Here is a 12504-nt window from a genome sequence, read left to right on the forward strand (position 1 = left end):
AAAAAAGGAAGGTTAACCCCTTTGTATTTTTGGCGAAAATTTTCGCGATTTTGAAAAGTGCTGGAATCAATTCTTTCAGGCACTATTGCGACGTAATTTTGCGAGAAAAATCGATTGGGCACAGTCCCAATACGCTGCGATCAACGCATCGAAAGTTACGGCCAAAAAACGAAAACCTGAATTTTCGACATTTTTCAGCAGGTGCTTTTTCCTTCGTCATTTCTCTGCTGTTGATCCCACGCTCTTTTCGCTGCGTTTTCTGAGTTCCTTGGGGTCCAATTGGTCGGGCCAGAGTCATACGAATCAATTCTGAGACGAAAAATTTTTTGGTGAAAAAAAAGGAAGGTTAACCCCTTTGTATTTTTGGCGAAAATTTTCGCGATTTTGAAAAGTGCTGGAATCAATTCTCTCAGGCACTATTCCGACGTAATTTTGCGAGAAAAATCGATTGGGCACAGTCCCAATACGCTGCGATCAACGCATCGAAAGTTACGGCCAAAAAACGAAAACCTGAATTTTCGACATTTTTCAGCAGGTGCTTTTTCCTTCGTCATTTCTCTGCTGTTGATCCCACGCTCTTTTCGCTGCGTTTTCTGAGTTCCTTGGGGTCCAATTGGTCGGGCCAGAGTCATACGAATCAATTCTGAGACGAAAAATTTTTTGGTGAAAAAAAAAGGAAGGTTAACCCCTTTGTATTTTTGGCGAAAATTTTCGCGATTTTGAAAAGTGCTGGAATCAATTCTCTCAGGCACTATTCCGACGTAATTTTGCGAGAAAAATCGATTGGGCACAGTCCCAATACGCTGCGATCAACGCATCGAAAGTTACGGCCAAAAAACGAAAACCTGAATTTTCGACATTTTTCAGCAGGTGCTTTTTCCTTCGTCATTTCTCTGCTGTTGATCCCACGCTCTTTTCGCTGCGTTTTCTGAGTTCCTTGGGGTCCAATTGGTCGGGCCAGAGTCATACGAATCAATTCTGAGACGAAAAATTTTTTGGTGAAAAAAAAAGGAAGGTTAACCCCTTTGTATTTTTGGCGAAAATTTTCGCGATTTTGAAAAGTGCTGGAATCAATTCTTTCAGGCACTATTGCGACGTAATTTTGCGAGAAAAATCGATCGGGCACAGTCCCAATACGCTGCGATCAACGCATCGAAAGTTACGGCCAAAAAACGAAAACCTGAATTTTCGACATTTTTCAGCAGGTGCTTTTTCCTTCGTCATTTCTCTGCTGTTGATCCCACGCTCTTTTCGCTGCGTTTTCTGAGTTCCTTGGGGTCCAATTGGTCGGGCCAGAGTCATACGAATCAATTCTGAGACGAAAAATTTTTTGGTGAAAAAAAAAGGAAGGTTAACCCCTTTGTATTTTTGGCGAAAATTTTCGCGATTTTGAAAAGTGCTGGAATCAATTCTTTCAGGCACTATTGCGACGTAATTTTGCGAGAAAAATCGATCGGGCACAGTCCCAATACGCTGCGATCAACGCATCGAAAGTTACGGCCAAAAAACGAAAACCTGAATTTTCGACATTTTTCAGCAGGTGCTTTTTCCTTCGTCATTTCTCTGCTGTTGATCCCACGCTCTTTTCGCTGCGTTTTCTGAGTTCCTTGGGGTCCAATTGGTCGGGCCAGAGTCATACGAATCAATTCTGAGACGAAAAATTTTTTGGTGAAAAAAAAAGGAAGGTTAACCCCTTTGTATTTTTGGCGAAAATTTTCGCGATTTTGAAAAGTGCTGGAATCAATTCTTTCAGGCACTATTGCGACGTAATTTTGCGAGAAAAATCGATTGGGCACAGTCCCAATACGCTGCGATCAACGCATCGAAAGTTACGGCCAAAAAACGAAAACCTGAATTTTCGACATTTTTCAGCAGGTGTTTTTTCCTTCGTCATTTCTCTGCTGTTGATCCCACGCTCTTTTCGCTGCGTTTTCTGAGCTCCTGGAGGTCCAGTTAGTCAGGACAGGGTCATGCAAATCGAATCCGAGACAAAATATTTTGCTCCGCATATGAGACAGTATTCAACGCAGTGTCCTGATTTAAAGACTTAAAAAGGTGATTGTCTGGGATTTTTTTTTTTGATAGGGAGAGATAGAACGAAGCTTTTTTAAACTTTGAGTGTATTTTAATTCACATTTGATAGGTACAAGCAAAAATTTTTATCATCCAACTGTCGCAGAACGGCAGCGTTATTAGCTAACCCGTTAACTGAAGAATATGTCTTTAGTCAAAGGCTGACCATCGAAGGGCCTAGCCTCTTGAGTCTGGAATCGGCAGGAAAGATAAAGTGCGTATTCCTTGGCCAAAACGGTAAAACTAAGTCATTATACATCATATCATACATCATAGATCATACATCATACATTATACATCATACATCATCATACATCATACGTAGTATTAAAGTACGAAACCAAAGTTCGGTTGTTTAGAAAGTGACGTCACCCAAAATTTTTTTTCTCGAAATATCAGCTAGCCGAATTCATCAGTATGGAAACAACGGCGCAGTTGAGCGAACGGATGAGAATCGCGCTTCGCAGATTTCGAGTACCGGGTTCTCCTCCTCCTGGATCCTGCACTCCGGGTCGGCTTCTTGGTGCAACTCGTTTTCCAGGACAAGCGCTCAGTACTTCCTACGCTCCAGGTACGCTACCTGGTGAAACTCGACTTCCTGGACAAGCGGTCCGTGGTTCTGGCTGTCCAGGTTCTTGATCTGGTGACTCTTGACCAAGCGCTGCATAGTTTCTGCACTCCAGTTCCACTACCTAGTGAAACTCAACTTCCAAGAAAAGCGCTGCGTAGTTTCCGCGCCCAGGTCCGCTACCCCTAACCACCTCCGATCACCTCCAATGACGACCGCTAACCAACTCGAGGTCCAACTCGAATCCTGATAAATATTTACAGTAAAAATTAGAACACAGTACAAATATTGTGTTAGTACGAATATAAATTTTGATTGACACATTTTACCAAAAAGATTATGAGAAAATTATAAAAAATTATAGAAATTTTATCAGCGCATTGATAGCGACTGAATTTTGGTTCGCGCGAAAAATGAATTGAAATAATTTATTGTAAACATGACGTGTGTAAAAAATTTTAGACAAAATATAATTACAATTGCCAATCAATAATGTAACAATATTTCACTCACCGTGCACAAATCCTCGTCCTCCTCGTCCACCTAGTTCTTCTCGTCTTCCTCGTCCTCCTCTTCCTAGTCCTCCTGCTCGTCCACCTCGATCACTTGCAACCACTGCCAACCACCTTCAATGACCACCGCTGCCCACCTCGGGTTAGACCTCAAATACTAATAAATATTTTAAATATTAGAACATATCAAAAATATTGTGTAAGGATTAATGTAATTTTTTCTTGACAGATTTGACCAAGAAGATTACGAGAAAATAATCAAAATTATAGAAATTTTGTTAGCGCATTGAGAGCTACTGAATTCTGGCTTGCGTAAAAAATGAATTGAAATGATGTATTGTAAACGTGACAAGTATGAAAAATTGTAGATAAAATATAATAACAATTGCAATTAAATATTACGAAAATCTTCTACTCACCGTTCACAAATCCTCGTCCTCCTCGTCCACCATATTCTCCTCGTCGTCCTCGTCCTCCTCTTCGTCCACCGTTATCACCAACAACCACCACCAAACAACTCCAAAGACCACTGGTAACCACCTCGGGTTGTACCTCGAATACTATTCAATATTTTCAGTATTAGAACACATGAAAAATATTGTGTAAGGATAAATATAATTTTTTTAATGACAGATTTGACCAAGAAGATTATGAGAAAATTATAAAAAATTATAGAAATTTTATTAGCGCAATGATAGCTACCGAATTAGGGCTGGCGCGAAAAATCCTCCTCGTCCACCCCGTCCTCGTTGTTCTCCATGTCTTTCTCCACCTCCCGGTCCTCTTTGTCCTCTTCTTGAAGTCGAGTTTCGCCGGGTAGAGGACCTGGAGCGCAGGAACCACGGAGTGCTTTTCCTGGAAGTTAAGTTTCACCAGGTAGTGGACGTTGAGCGCAGAAACTACGGAGCGGTTGTCCTGGAAGTCCAGTTTCATCAGGAAGCGCAGGATGCAGGAGGTAGAGAACCCGGTACTCGAAATCTGCGGAGCGCGATTCTCATACGTCCGCACTACCGCGCGGTTGTTTCCAGACTGAGGAATTCGGCTAGCTGATTTTCGTCTATATAGATCGATGATGTCGATAGAAAAAAAATTTTGGGTGACGTCACATTCTGAACATCCGAACATCCAAACATCCAAAGTTTGGTTTCTAACTTTAATATCATGTATGATGTATGATATGATGTAAGATGTATGATGTATGATGCTATGATATGATGTATAATGATTTCAGTTTGCGAGAGAAATCGATTGGGCGCTGTCTCAATGGGCTGGGAGTAACGGATCAAAAGTTACAGCCAAAAAACGAAGAAATTCCTTGGTGATTTCTCTGCCGTCGGTACCTTGCTGTGATTCATTTCTCTTTTGCATTTCGTGGTGTCTTATCAGTCTAGAAAGGGTCAATAAATCGATCCTGCAACTGAAAATATTTCGCTCAAAGAGTATGGATTACCCTTCCGGATTTTTTAAAAGTGTTGACACAGGGTCTGAGTCGAAACTGACATTTCGTTGATCCAGCAAGAGCAATAAATGCCTGGAAAGGAATCCCAACTGGTATTGTGAATTAAAAAGTTAGCGATAAAAAATTACGCTTCTTCGACGCATGTTTTTTGCGCAGCAAGGTTGAAATGAAAAGTAATTTGGGATAAATGATGAAACGGTTGATCGAAGATATTATGATTGAGTTTACTTCGAATTTCAGAATGTACATTTCACAGAAGTATAGTATATTTTATGTATCAACTTTCGACTCTCGGAATACAGTTCAATCATGGGACTACAAATCTTGAATTAAATTGGTGCTTACGGACAGTGTAATAGCAAATGATCCAATAAGTACAATTTTTCGTAGATTGTTCACGAAACGCTGAAGACATGTGCTAATTCTGAAGATTGTGTATTTACAAGTATCTTCAACTAACTTCGCTATTTAAACTCTTACATAAATTTATAGCATGTAGGTGCCTTGGATCAACTGAACTCATTCAAACTTGATTCATTCGACACTCGATCATGAGGATTCGTTTTACGGTATTAGAATCATGAGCGTTTGATGATTCGAATACAGCATTTGACGATCACATATGTGTATATGATGTATATTCTAATGTCAAAATTAATCTGAAGTATATATATATATACTTCAATGACGAACATTCAAAACAAAACAATAATATGAATTGCTATGGGCATGGAAGTTAATTCATGATTATCATTTGTCACTAATGCCAGCGAGCTCTCAAAACGTGTACATTCATTTATGTTTCCGTTGCAATTTCAATTTGCAAATATCGCGTTTCCAGTTGACTTCCAGTGGTGGGTATTGTGGTTTGACAATTCGTGGAAATTATGTTTCAGTGTTTATGTACCATTAGGTAAAATAATGTATATGCGTGCAAAGTACGTGGATTTCAATGGATAGATCGGTGGTGATTTGCATATAGTTTATTAGCCTGTTGTGATTGTTGTATATACAGTTAGTAATAACCATATTAATATTAGCATACTATATGAAGACTATATGTGTTACAGCAGAGCACAGTGAACTTTTCGTCATCTTCCTCTGAATACCCAAAAATCTTTTCAAATATATTACGATTTTTGTTACAATTCAAAAGCAATATTCAAATTCGAAACAATTTATCGTAAATATTCGCAGTAGATACACACACACACACATATATATATATACCTACGTTGAATTTACAATTTCTGAAGTAAAAAATACCCCTTCCTAATTGATTACAAATATTTAATTTTGATTTCATTGGCTTTTCTTTCCTTTCTTTAAGTTTTCAATTGCCGCGAGTACACGCGTATGTATTTGTACATATACATACATACATACGTGAATACATACCGAGTACACAAAAAGAAGAAGAATTAGATAAAGTACGCAATGTGGGGCTTATGTGCTACAAGTCACAACGCCAGAGTGAGGGGCACCTCGTCTCCTGCATGGTCGCTCCGTTTCAGAATCGTACTCGTAATAAGTCTGTGAAATAATACACGTATGGATAAATTTTTAATTTCTTCAATGACATACGTAATTTTATTCATTCTTGCCCAGTTTGTTCGTGCAGCGGTTGTGTTTTTTATTTTGCAAACAGAAATGAAATCATTTGCCGAAAGAATCCCGATGAAGCTTTACGTCAAGTTATAATAAACAATAATTACGAGACATTGCAGAAGCCTCGATACCGAATGAAATATCTGGGATGTCATGACAGGAGACAGAGGCGCCGTATATGAGTTTCTTTGGATTTGTCGTACATTTTTTCGCCTTTGATGTGATTCAACGTTGCTTCGACTATTATCGTTCAGCATCCTGCCGTATTAATATAGTATATATAGTCTGTACTGCACCCTTGTAATTCCCTTGGCTAGATCATACTTCGTATCGAGTAAATGCAACGCGGTCTACATGTGAAGGGTTCAGTGCCAGAGTAGCCTAACCCACATTGTCGATAAGGCTCATTTCAACTATCCTAAGCTAATTCAAAATTATGCTTATCGACAATGTGGACGAGGCCACTCTGGCACCGAAACCTTCATACGTCGCCCACAATGCGGTTGTATAATTACTTTCCAATACTTATATAAAATCAAATGAGACTTTCAAATTGTAAGTTCTTCTCTATCTATGACGAGTATATAGAGGAAAATATTTAGCAGATATTATATAGTACGGTGACTAGCAAAGAGTGAGTCGAAACGTAAAAGAATATAATTTTACAATGACTTCTACAATCTCTTTATTTCGTGTATGTATAGTATTTTGGGAGTTTCAAATTTATATTTTCTGTCTTTCGATGTCTAATTTATTGAATATTTTTCTATGGAATTGACAAATTATGTTCCAACGAAACGTGCAGCAATTTGAGACGATCGACGGGGTGGAACAGACGTGGGCCGCTCGCTTTCGTTTTCGACTGCGAAAACTACACGAGGTACGGATTGACATTTTATCATTACCATAGGAAAAACTCAATACCTATAATGTGCTGTATTATCTCATTAGCTACAGTACAGTCGACCTGTTTCAGGGCAATTGAGACCTACCACTATCCATACAGGGTTTTTAATTTGTGCTGGATACAGGATGAAGGGGCACATTCAATTGATCACATACCAGCTACCATAATCATCACCTTTGACCTGGTGTTCTTGTACGAACATTTCCCTAATTGTTTCTAGTAATTTCAATCTATCAATTATGCACATATTATAGCATTCGAGGTGTTACACGGTGACTGCGTAATGCACGCGAGGTATCGGGTAGAGATATACATATAATATACTTGACATGTATTAAACGTATGAGGACTACATATGAAGTGTAATATCTGCCGACGTCATACGGGGTGACATTTGCCAGAATTGTTACTTTGAATGCGCATAATCAATCGCCTAAGTAAGTAATGATTATGGAAGTGTTTTAAGATTATTGCCGTCTTTGTACAGTGTATATTATATATATTTATAACATTGAAAAGAAAGATTTATATGAGAAAAATTTTATATAATATACTCGCTCCCGGAAGGTGCGAGACATAATATGTATATATATACATGTACATGTATAATATATATATTAGGCTGAAAACACCATTGATTTATTACTAAGAAGTAATTTCTAATACAGTATTTTTTATTTGAGAAATTTTCCTTGCTCTTTTTCATTTTCTAAATCGTCTGTTATTTTCTTTTATCATTATTTTTCATCTGATAATCATTCATCTATGAAATATCTACGATAAAAAGTTTTTCATATTCTTTTTTTTTTTTTGATTTTTTTTAAATTTAATTTCATGCTACAATTTAGGTTTCCCTTTAAATTTTAATTAATCAATAATCTCACTTTGTCGCATCAACACCAAAGTATTATGCAACCTTTTTTTTTCATTAACTTTTAAATTTAATTAAAAATTTTATTTTCATTGTTTAACGTTTTCAAAAATTACGTTTTAGTTGAAAGTGGAATTGACACGCATATAAGGTTATTGAAGTAGCCTTTTTATAGCAAGAATAATAGTGCGGATGCAATAAAACATATATGTGTATATATATATATATATATGTATATATTTATATATACATATATATATAAATGATCCACTTTTTACATTTTTGACTTGACCACTGTAGGATTACTTATTGTTATAAACACGACGGCCTCATCAGGATACGTCGACTTTAATTTACAATTACAATAATTATATGTATAGCCGTCTGTCTTATGTAGCTATGAGTGTAACCGAGAAGAAAAAAAAACATTTCTAAAATAGAGACTGCAGGTCGTATTGCATCGGCACTATATCGATACATAACAATACGTATGTATCAGTGCATAATGCACTATGATGCAATAAAATATAATGTGAGGTGCAGAGGTTGACTGCACCTACATTTTCGTTTGTATTTTCTTGTGTTTATTCGTTACCAGCTTGGCATTGTTAAGCATTAATTTCCATTTGCAAACACTTTTCGGTTTACGACAATCCGATGAAAACGATTGGGTTTTGTAGAAAAAAAAGAAAAAAAATTTGATATACTTATCCGTCTATAACGCATTCTGAAGTATAAGATCAAGGAAGACAAATCACCTGTCAGTTGGAGACTATACGTAGCGTTGTTTCATTTTGTTCCTGTTCTATTCACGGAGTATTGTTGGGGCAATGAAGTCATAGAAACATTCACATTTATGATTCCGATACATTGCGTTTAGACGATTACATCAGAATGGAAGGATGTGAAATTCGATAAGAATCTTGCAGTTGCGAATAACAACGAGGTGAGCAATAGCTATAAATGAAAAGATACTAATCGGAAACATTCATCAGATTGAAATGAAAAATTGCGTGCGGCGCACGAAGAGGGGTTTGAGATTGATAAACGTTCGGTAGCAGAATTAATCTTGCGAAAATTTTCGAGTTCCGATTCTACGACTAAACTCTGCGATACGCTAAATAAATTTCACGACCCAATCACACACCGCACCATCAACCTTAAAAAATCAAATTTAGGCCAAACTTTTCATCAATACACAATTGTGATTGTGCATCGATAATGTAATGTAATAGACGTAATAATTGTATATTTATACTCGTAAACTTATCTATCGATATAAGAAAGTAACGTATTCTCTCAATTCCTATATGATGAATTTTTCACTACACTAAACTATAATATATGAGATTAAGGCTAATATATTTACCGTCTATTCGAGCTCTGACTGTCAGAGGACTCTGGCTAAACTTTTAGTATGTGATTTTTTCTTTCCGCCTTTCTTTCTTTCTTTCTTTCTTTCTTCCTTCCTTTCATTTGTATTTTAATACGTATAAGGGCACCATTGGTTGCTAATGTATAGAAAAAACTTCTTGGGTTTCTTCCGAAATTATTAAAAACTTTTGGGTCTGTCTATCCCAACAAAAATATTTTATGCATCAATGTTCTATTCCGTATAATTGTTGAAATATATTTGTTTTCAACAATCTCAAATTCACGCGGTGTATCGCGGTACGTATTTAATTTGTGTGCGAGCAAGAATGAGAAAATATACATTTTTGTCCAGCTGCACTTGAAATAGGTATCACTGACAAACCAGAATGACGTATTCTCTTGCGGTAAGTTTCGATAAAAGTGAGTTATTATACCCATTGGTGCCCGCTACCTAAACATGATCATTGAATTCTAATAAATATTATTAATTGAATAATAATACAATATAATTACATTCAAAATTTACAAAGTTTGAAACTTTAAATTTAGCATTAACCTGTAAGATCTCATCACATTCGAAAATTTATCTCAATAACCGTAGATTGAATATTTTGTCACTATGAATCGGCAGGTTTAATGCATTAATTAGATTTCACAAAATATATGATAACTCACCGGGAATTTGAAAATTTCGGAATTACGTTGACAGAAGAAATAATCAATGGGAAAAGAGCTTTGTCATCTCACAATCGATTACGAAGGAGTTCGCTCAAGCTGCCTTGAGAGAATTCTGCTGCCGTAAGATCAACGTGTGTGAAAACAACTTATAAACCTGTCGGAAAACTCAAGAACAAGATTGAACTTTCTATTTTATTAAACTTTGTCGGTTCGTCCCATACTTTTTCCCCTTTCAACGTATCAATCGACCTGATCACGGTGCTCTTTCCATATTTATTTTATTCTTAGGACCTAGCAACTGCATATTCTTACCTTCAAGAGCTAATAAGATACTTGTACTTATGGGTTGTTATACATCATATCATATCATAATATATCATAGTGAACACCGAAGAATATATTTAACGAATTGCTTCTTTGTTAGTATAGAAATTTTAATATGCCTCTGGTGCAATTGAAAATTTTACTATTACAATAATTTTAGAGGGATAAGAAATGTGTAAATATTACAAGGAACCTACGAAACAATCATATAGAAAAATGACTAGTATACACGAAGCTTACGTGCTTCGAACCTGATCACGTGTTCTAAGTAGAAAACAGAAAAATTGAACTCATTTAACCAAAAATTATCCATTTTATAGATATATTACGTTACCGGCACATTTAACTTTCAGATTTTCTCTTTATCAATTTCGCATGACGTAACATTTGAATTATACGGCCGGGAGTATTGAACTCTCCGTATATGTTATGTTCATGTGATGACTGATCTAACAGTAATGATAGATAGTGGTTCAACTTTAATTTAATACATATGATAGAATATAAGTATACATACACATACATATATATATACATATATATGTATATACATATATATACATATATACACATGTATATGTATAATAGGTAATAACATAGCTACCTAGACTAACAATTACACTTTCTGTACAATGCAAGGTGAGCTTGATATATAATATTGTATTGAATTATTTATAACGTATATTTTTAATCATTTCATAGTTGTAATTATTATATAATTTTAAACAATAACCCATAATCATTTTTAATTATTAATTATTATTACTAATTATTAATCATTAATCATTAATTATTAATTATTAATCATTATTTTTTCTTTCTTTCTTCTCTCTTTTTGAGTGTATTACGCCTCAAAGTTTATATAATATCCTCAACAGAACGTAACATGACACTTTATTTGTTTAAATTGGTTATTATCATCATCATCATTATGATCATCGTCGGTAAATAGATATTCTATTTCACTGCGATTTTCAATGATCACTGTGTAACTATATCATATACGTAAGATATCACATATATCAGTAACTTTTGAAGAAACTAATACATGAATATCATAGTTAATACACAAAAGTTCTCTGTATTCCCTCGTTAATACGATTATTATTATTATTATTATTATATTTATTCATTCATTTGAATTTTTTTTTTTTTTTTCTTTTTTCTTTTCTTTTCTTTAATAATAATATTATTTATAACACCTAATATTATAATATTATTGCTGCAGCAAAAGGTTTAATTTATAGTGACCAGCACGATAAAACAACGGCGCGTATACATATTTCAGATTCAATCATTCCTCGGGATTTGCAGGAAATTTATCTGTAACAACAATAGCTAATAACAATAATAATAAAAATAATCATCGGACGTTTAAAGTCTGAGGGAAAGGATGTTAATAATTGATTCAAGTTCTTTGCATTGTATAGAGAATAAAATAGTATAGATGATTGCAGAAATAAATTTGAATCAACAGAGGTATACTGTTACATTACGAAGAAAAATTGAAATCTGAAACATCATTGTTAAATAACGGCCCGGAATTTTTTCTCTTAGGCATGTTTTTCTAGCCGTTAATCAGATTGGCCGATGTATAAACAGTACCGGCTGTAACGATGCCTCATCGTCATTGTTTTATAGTACGAAGTGTGCCCTATAAACTAATTCGCTATTACTTATAATATACTCAAATGCTGACCCACCGAATATTGCAAGCTGCGTTCAATACAAAATATCATCAACAAAACTCAACAACCACTAGGCTAATACTACCCCTCTATAACATTGTGATGACCGGGTGTTTGAAAAAATGATAAGCAATGAAATGAAATTAGTATTAATTATGATTTCAGCAGTCTCGGTGGCGTATTGGGATACTGATATGCACGCTTCGCCGAAATGTACGGTCGCTCTTGTTTGGACTACAACGCAATCCACGCAGCAGCTCCTCAAACATTTAAGACGCACTATGCTTTTTCTGAAAAAAAAAACAACAAAAAACAAAATTGAAACAAATCGAGTATTTATTTTTCTTCGTTATTCCTTGATCTCTACTCGTACCTACATCCGCGCGCATGTTCTGTGTCAAAAAATGACAAAACTTTTCCGATACTCATACGGGAGGATTAT

General features: G+C 35.5%; 1 protein-coding gene across 5 annotated transcripts in view; it reads right to left on the reverse strand.

Annotated features, from left to right (window-relative positions):
* Window positions 1–2103: 2103 nt before the first annotated feature.
* Window positions 2104–12504, reverse strand: part of LOC124212411 (syntaxin 1A) — an 84502-nt gene continuing 74101 nt past the window's right edge. For 3 of the 5 annotated variants that reach the window (XR_011176430.1, XR_011176432.1, XR_011176431.1), the window contains exon 10: window positions 5581–12352. The gene's annotated coding sequence lies outside the window, so the exon portion shown is untranslated. Of the gene's footprint in view, window positions 2888–3154; window positions 3311–3572; window positions 3714–3855; window positions 4211–4815; window positions 12353–12504 lie in introns of those variants that run through there. The other 2 variants (XR_006881637.2, XM_046612379.2) reach the window with 2 other exon arrangements.

The sequence above is a fragment of the Neodiprion pinetum genome, chromosome 2 (assembly GCF_021155775.2).
Source record: "Neodiprion pinetum isolate iyNeoPine1 chromosome 2, iyNeoPine1.2, whole genome shotgun sequence".
Taxonomy (NCBI): domain Eukaryota; kingdom Metazoa; phylum Arthropoda; class Insecta; order Hymenoptera; family Diprionidae; genus Neodiprion; species Neodiprion pinetum.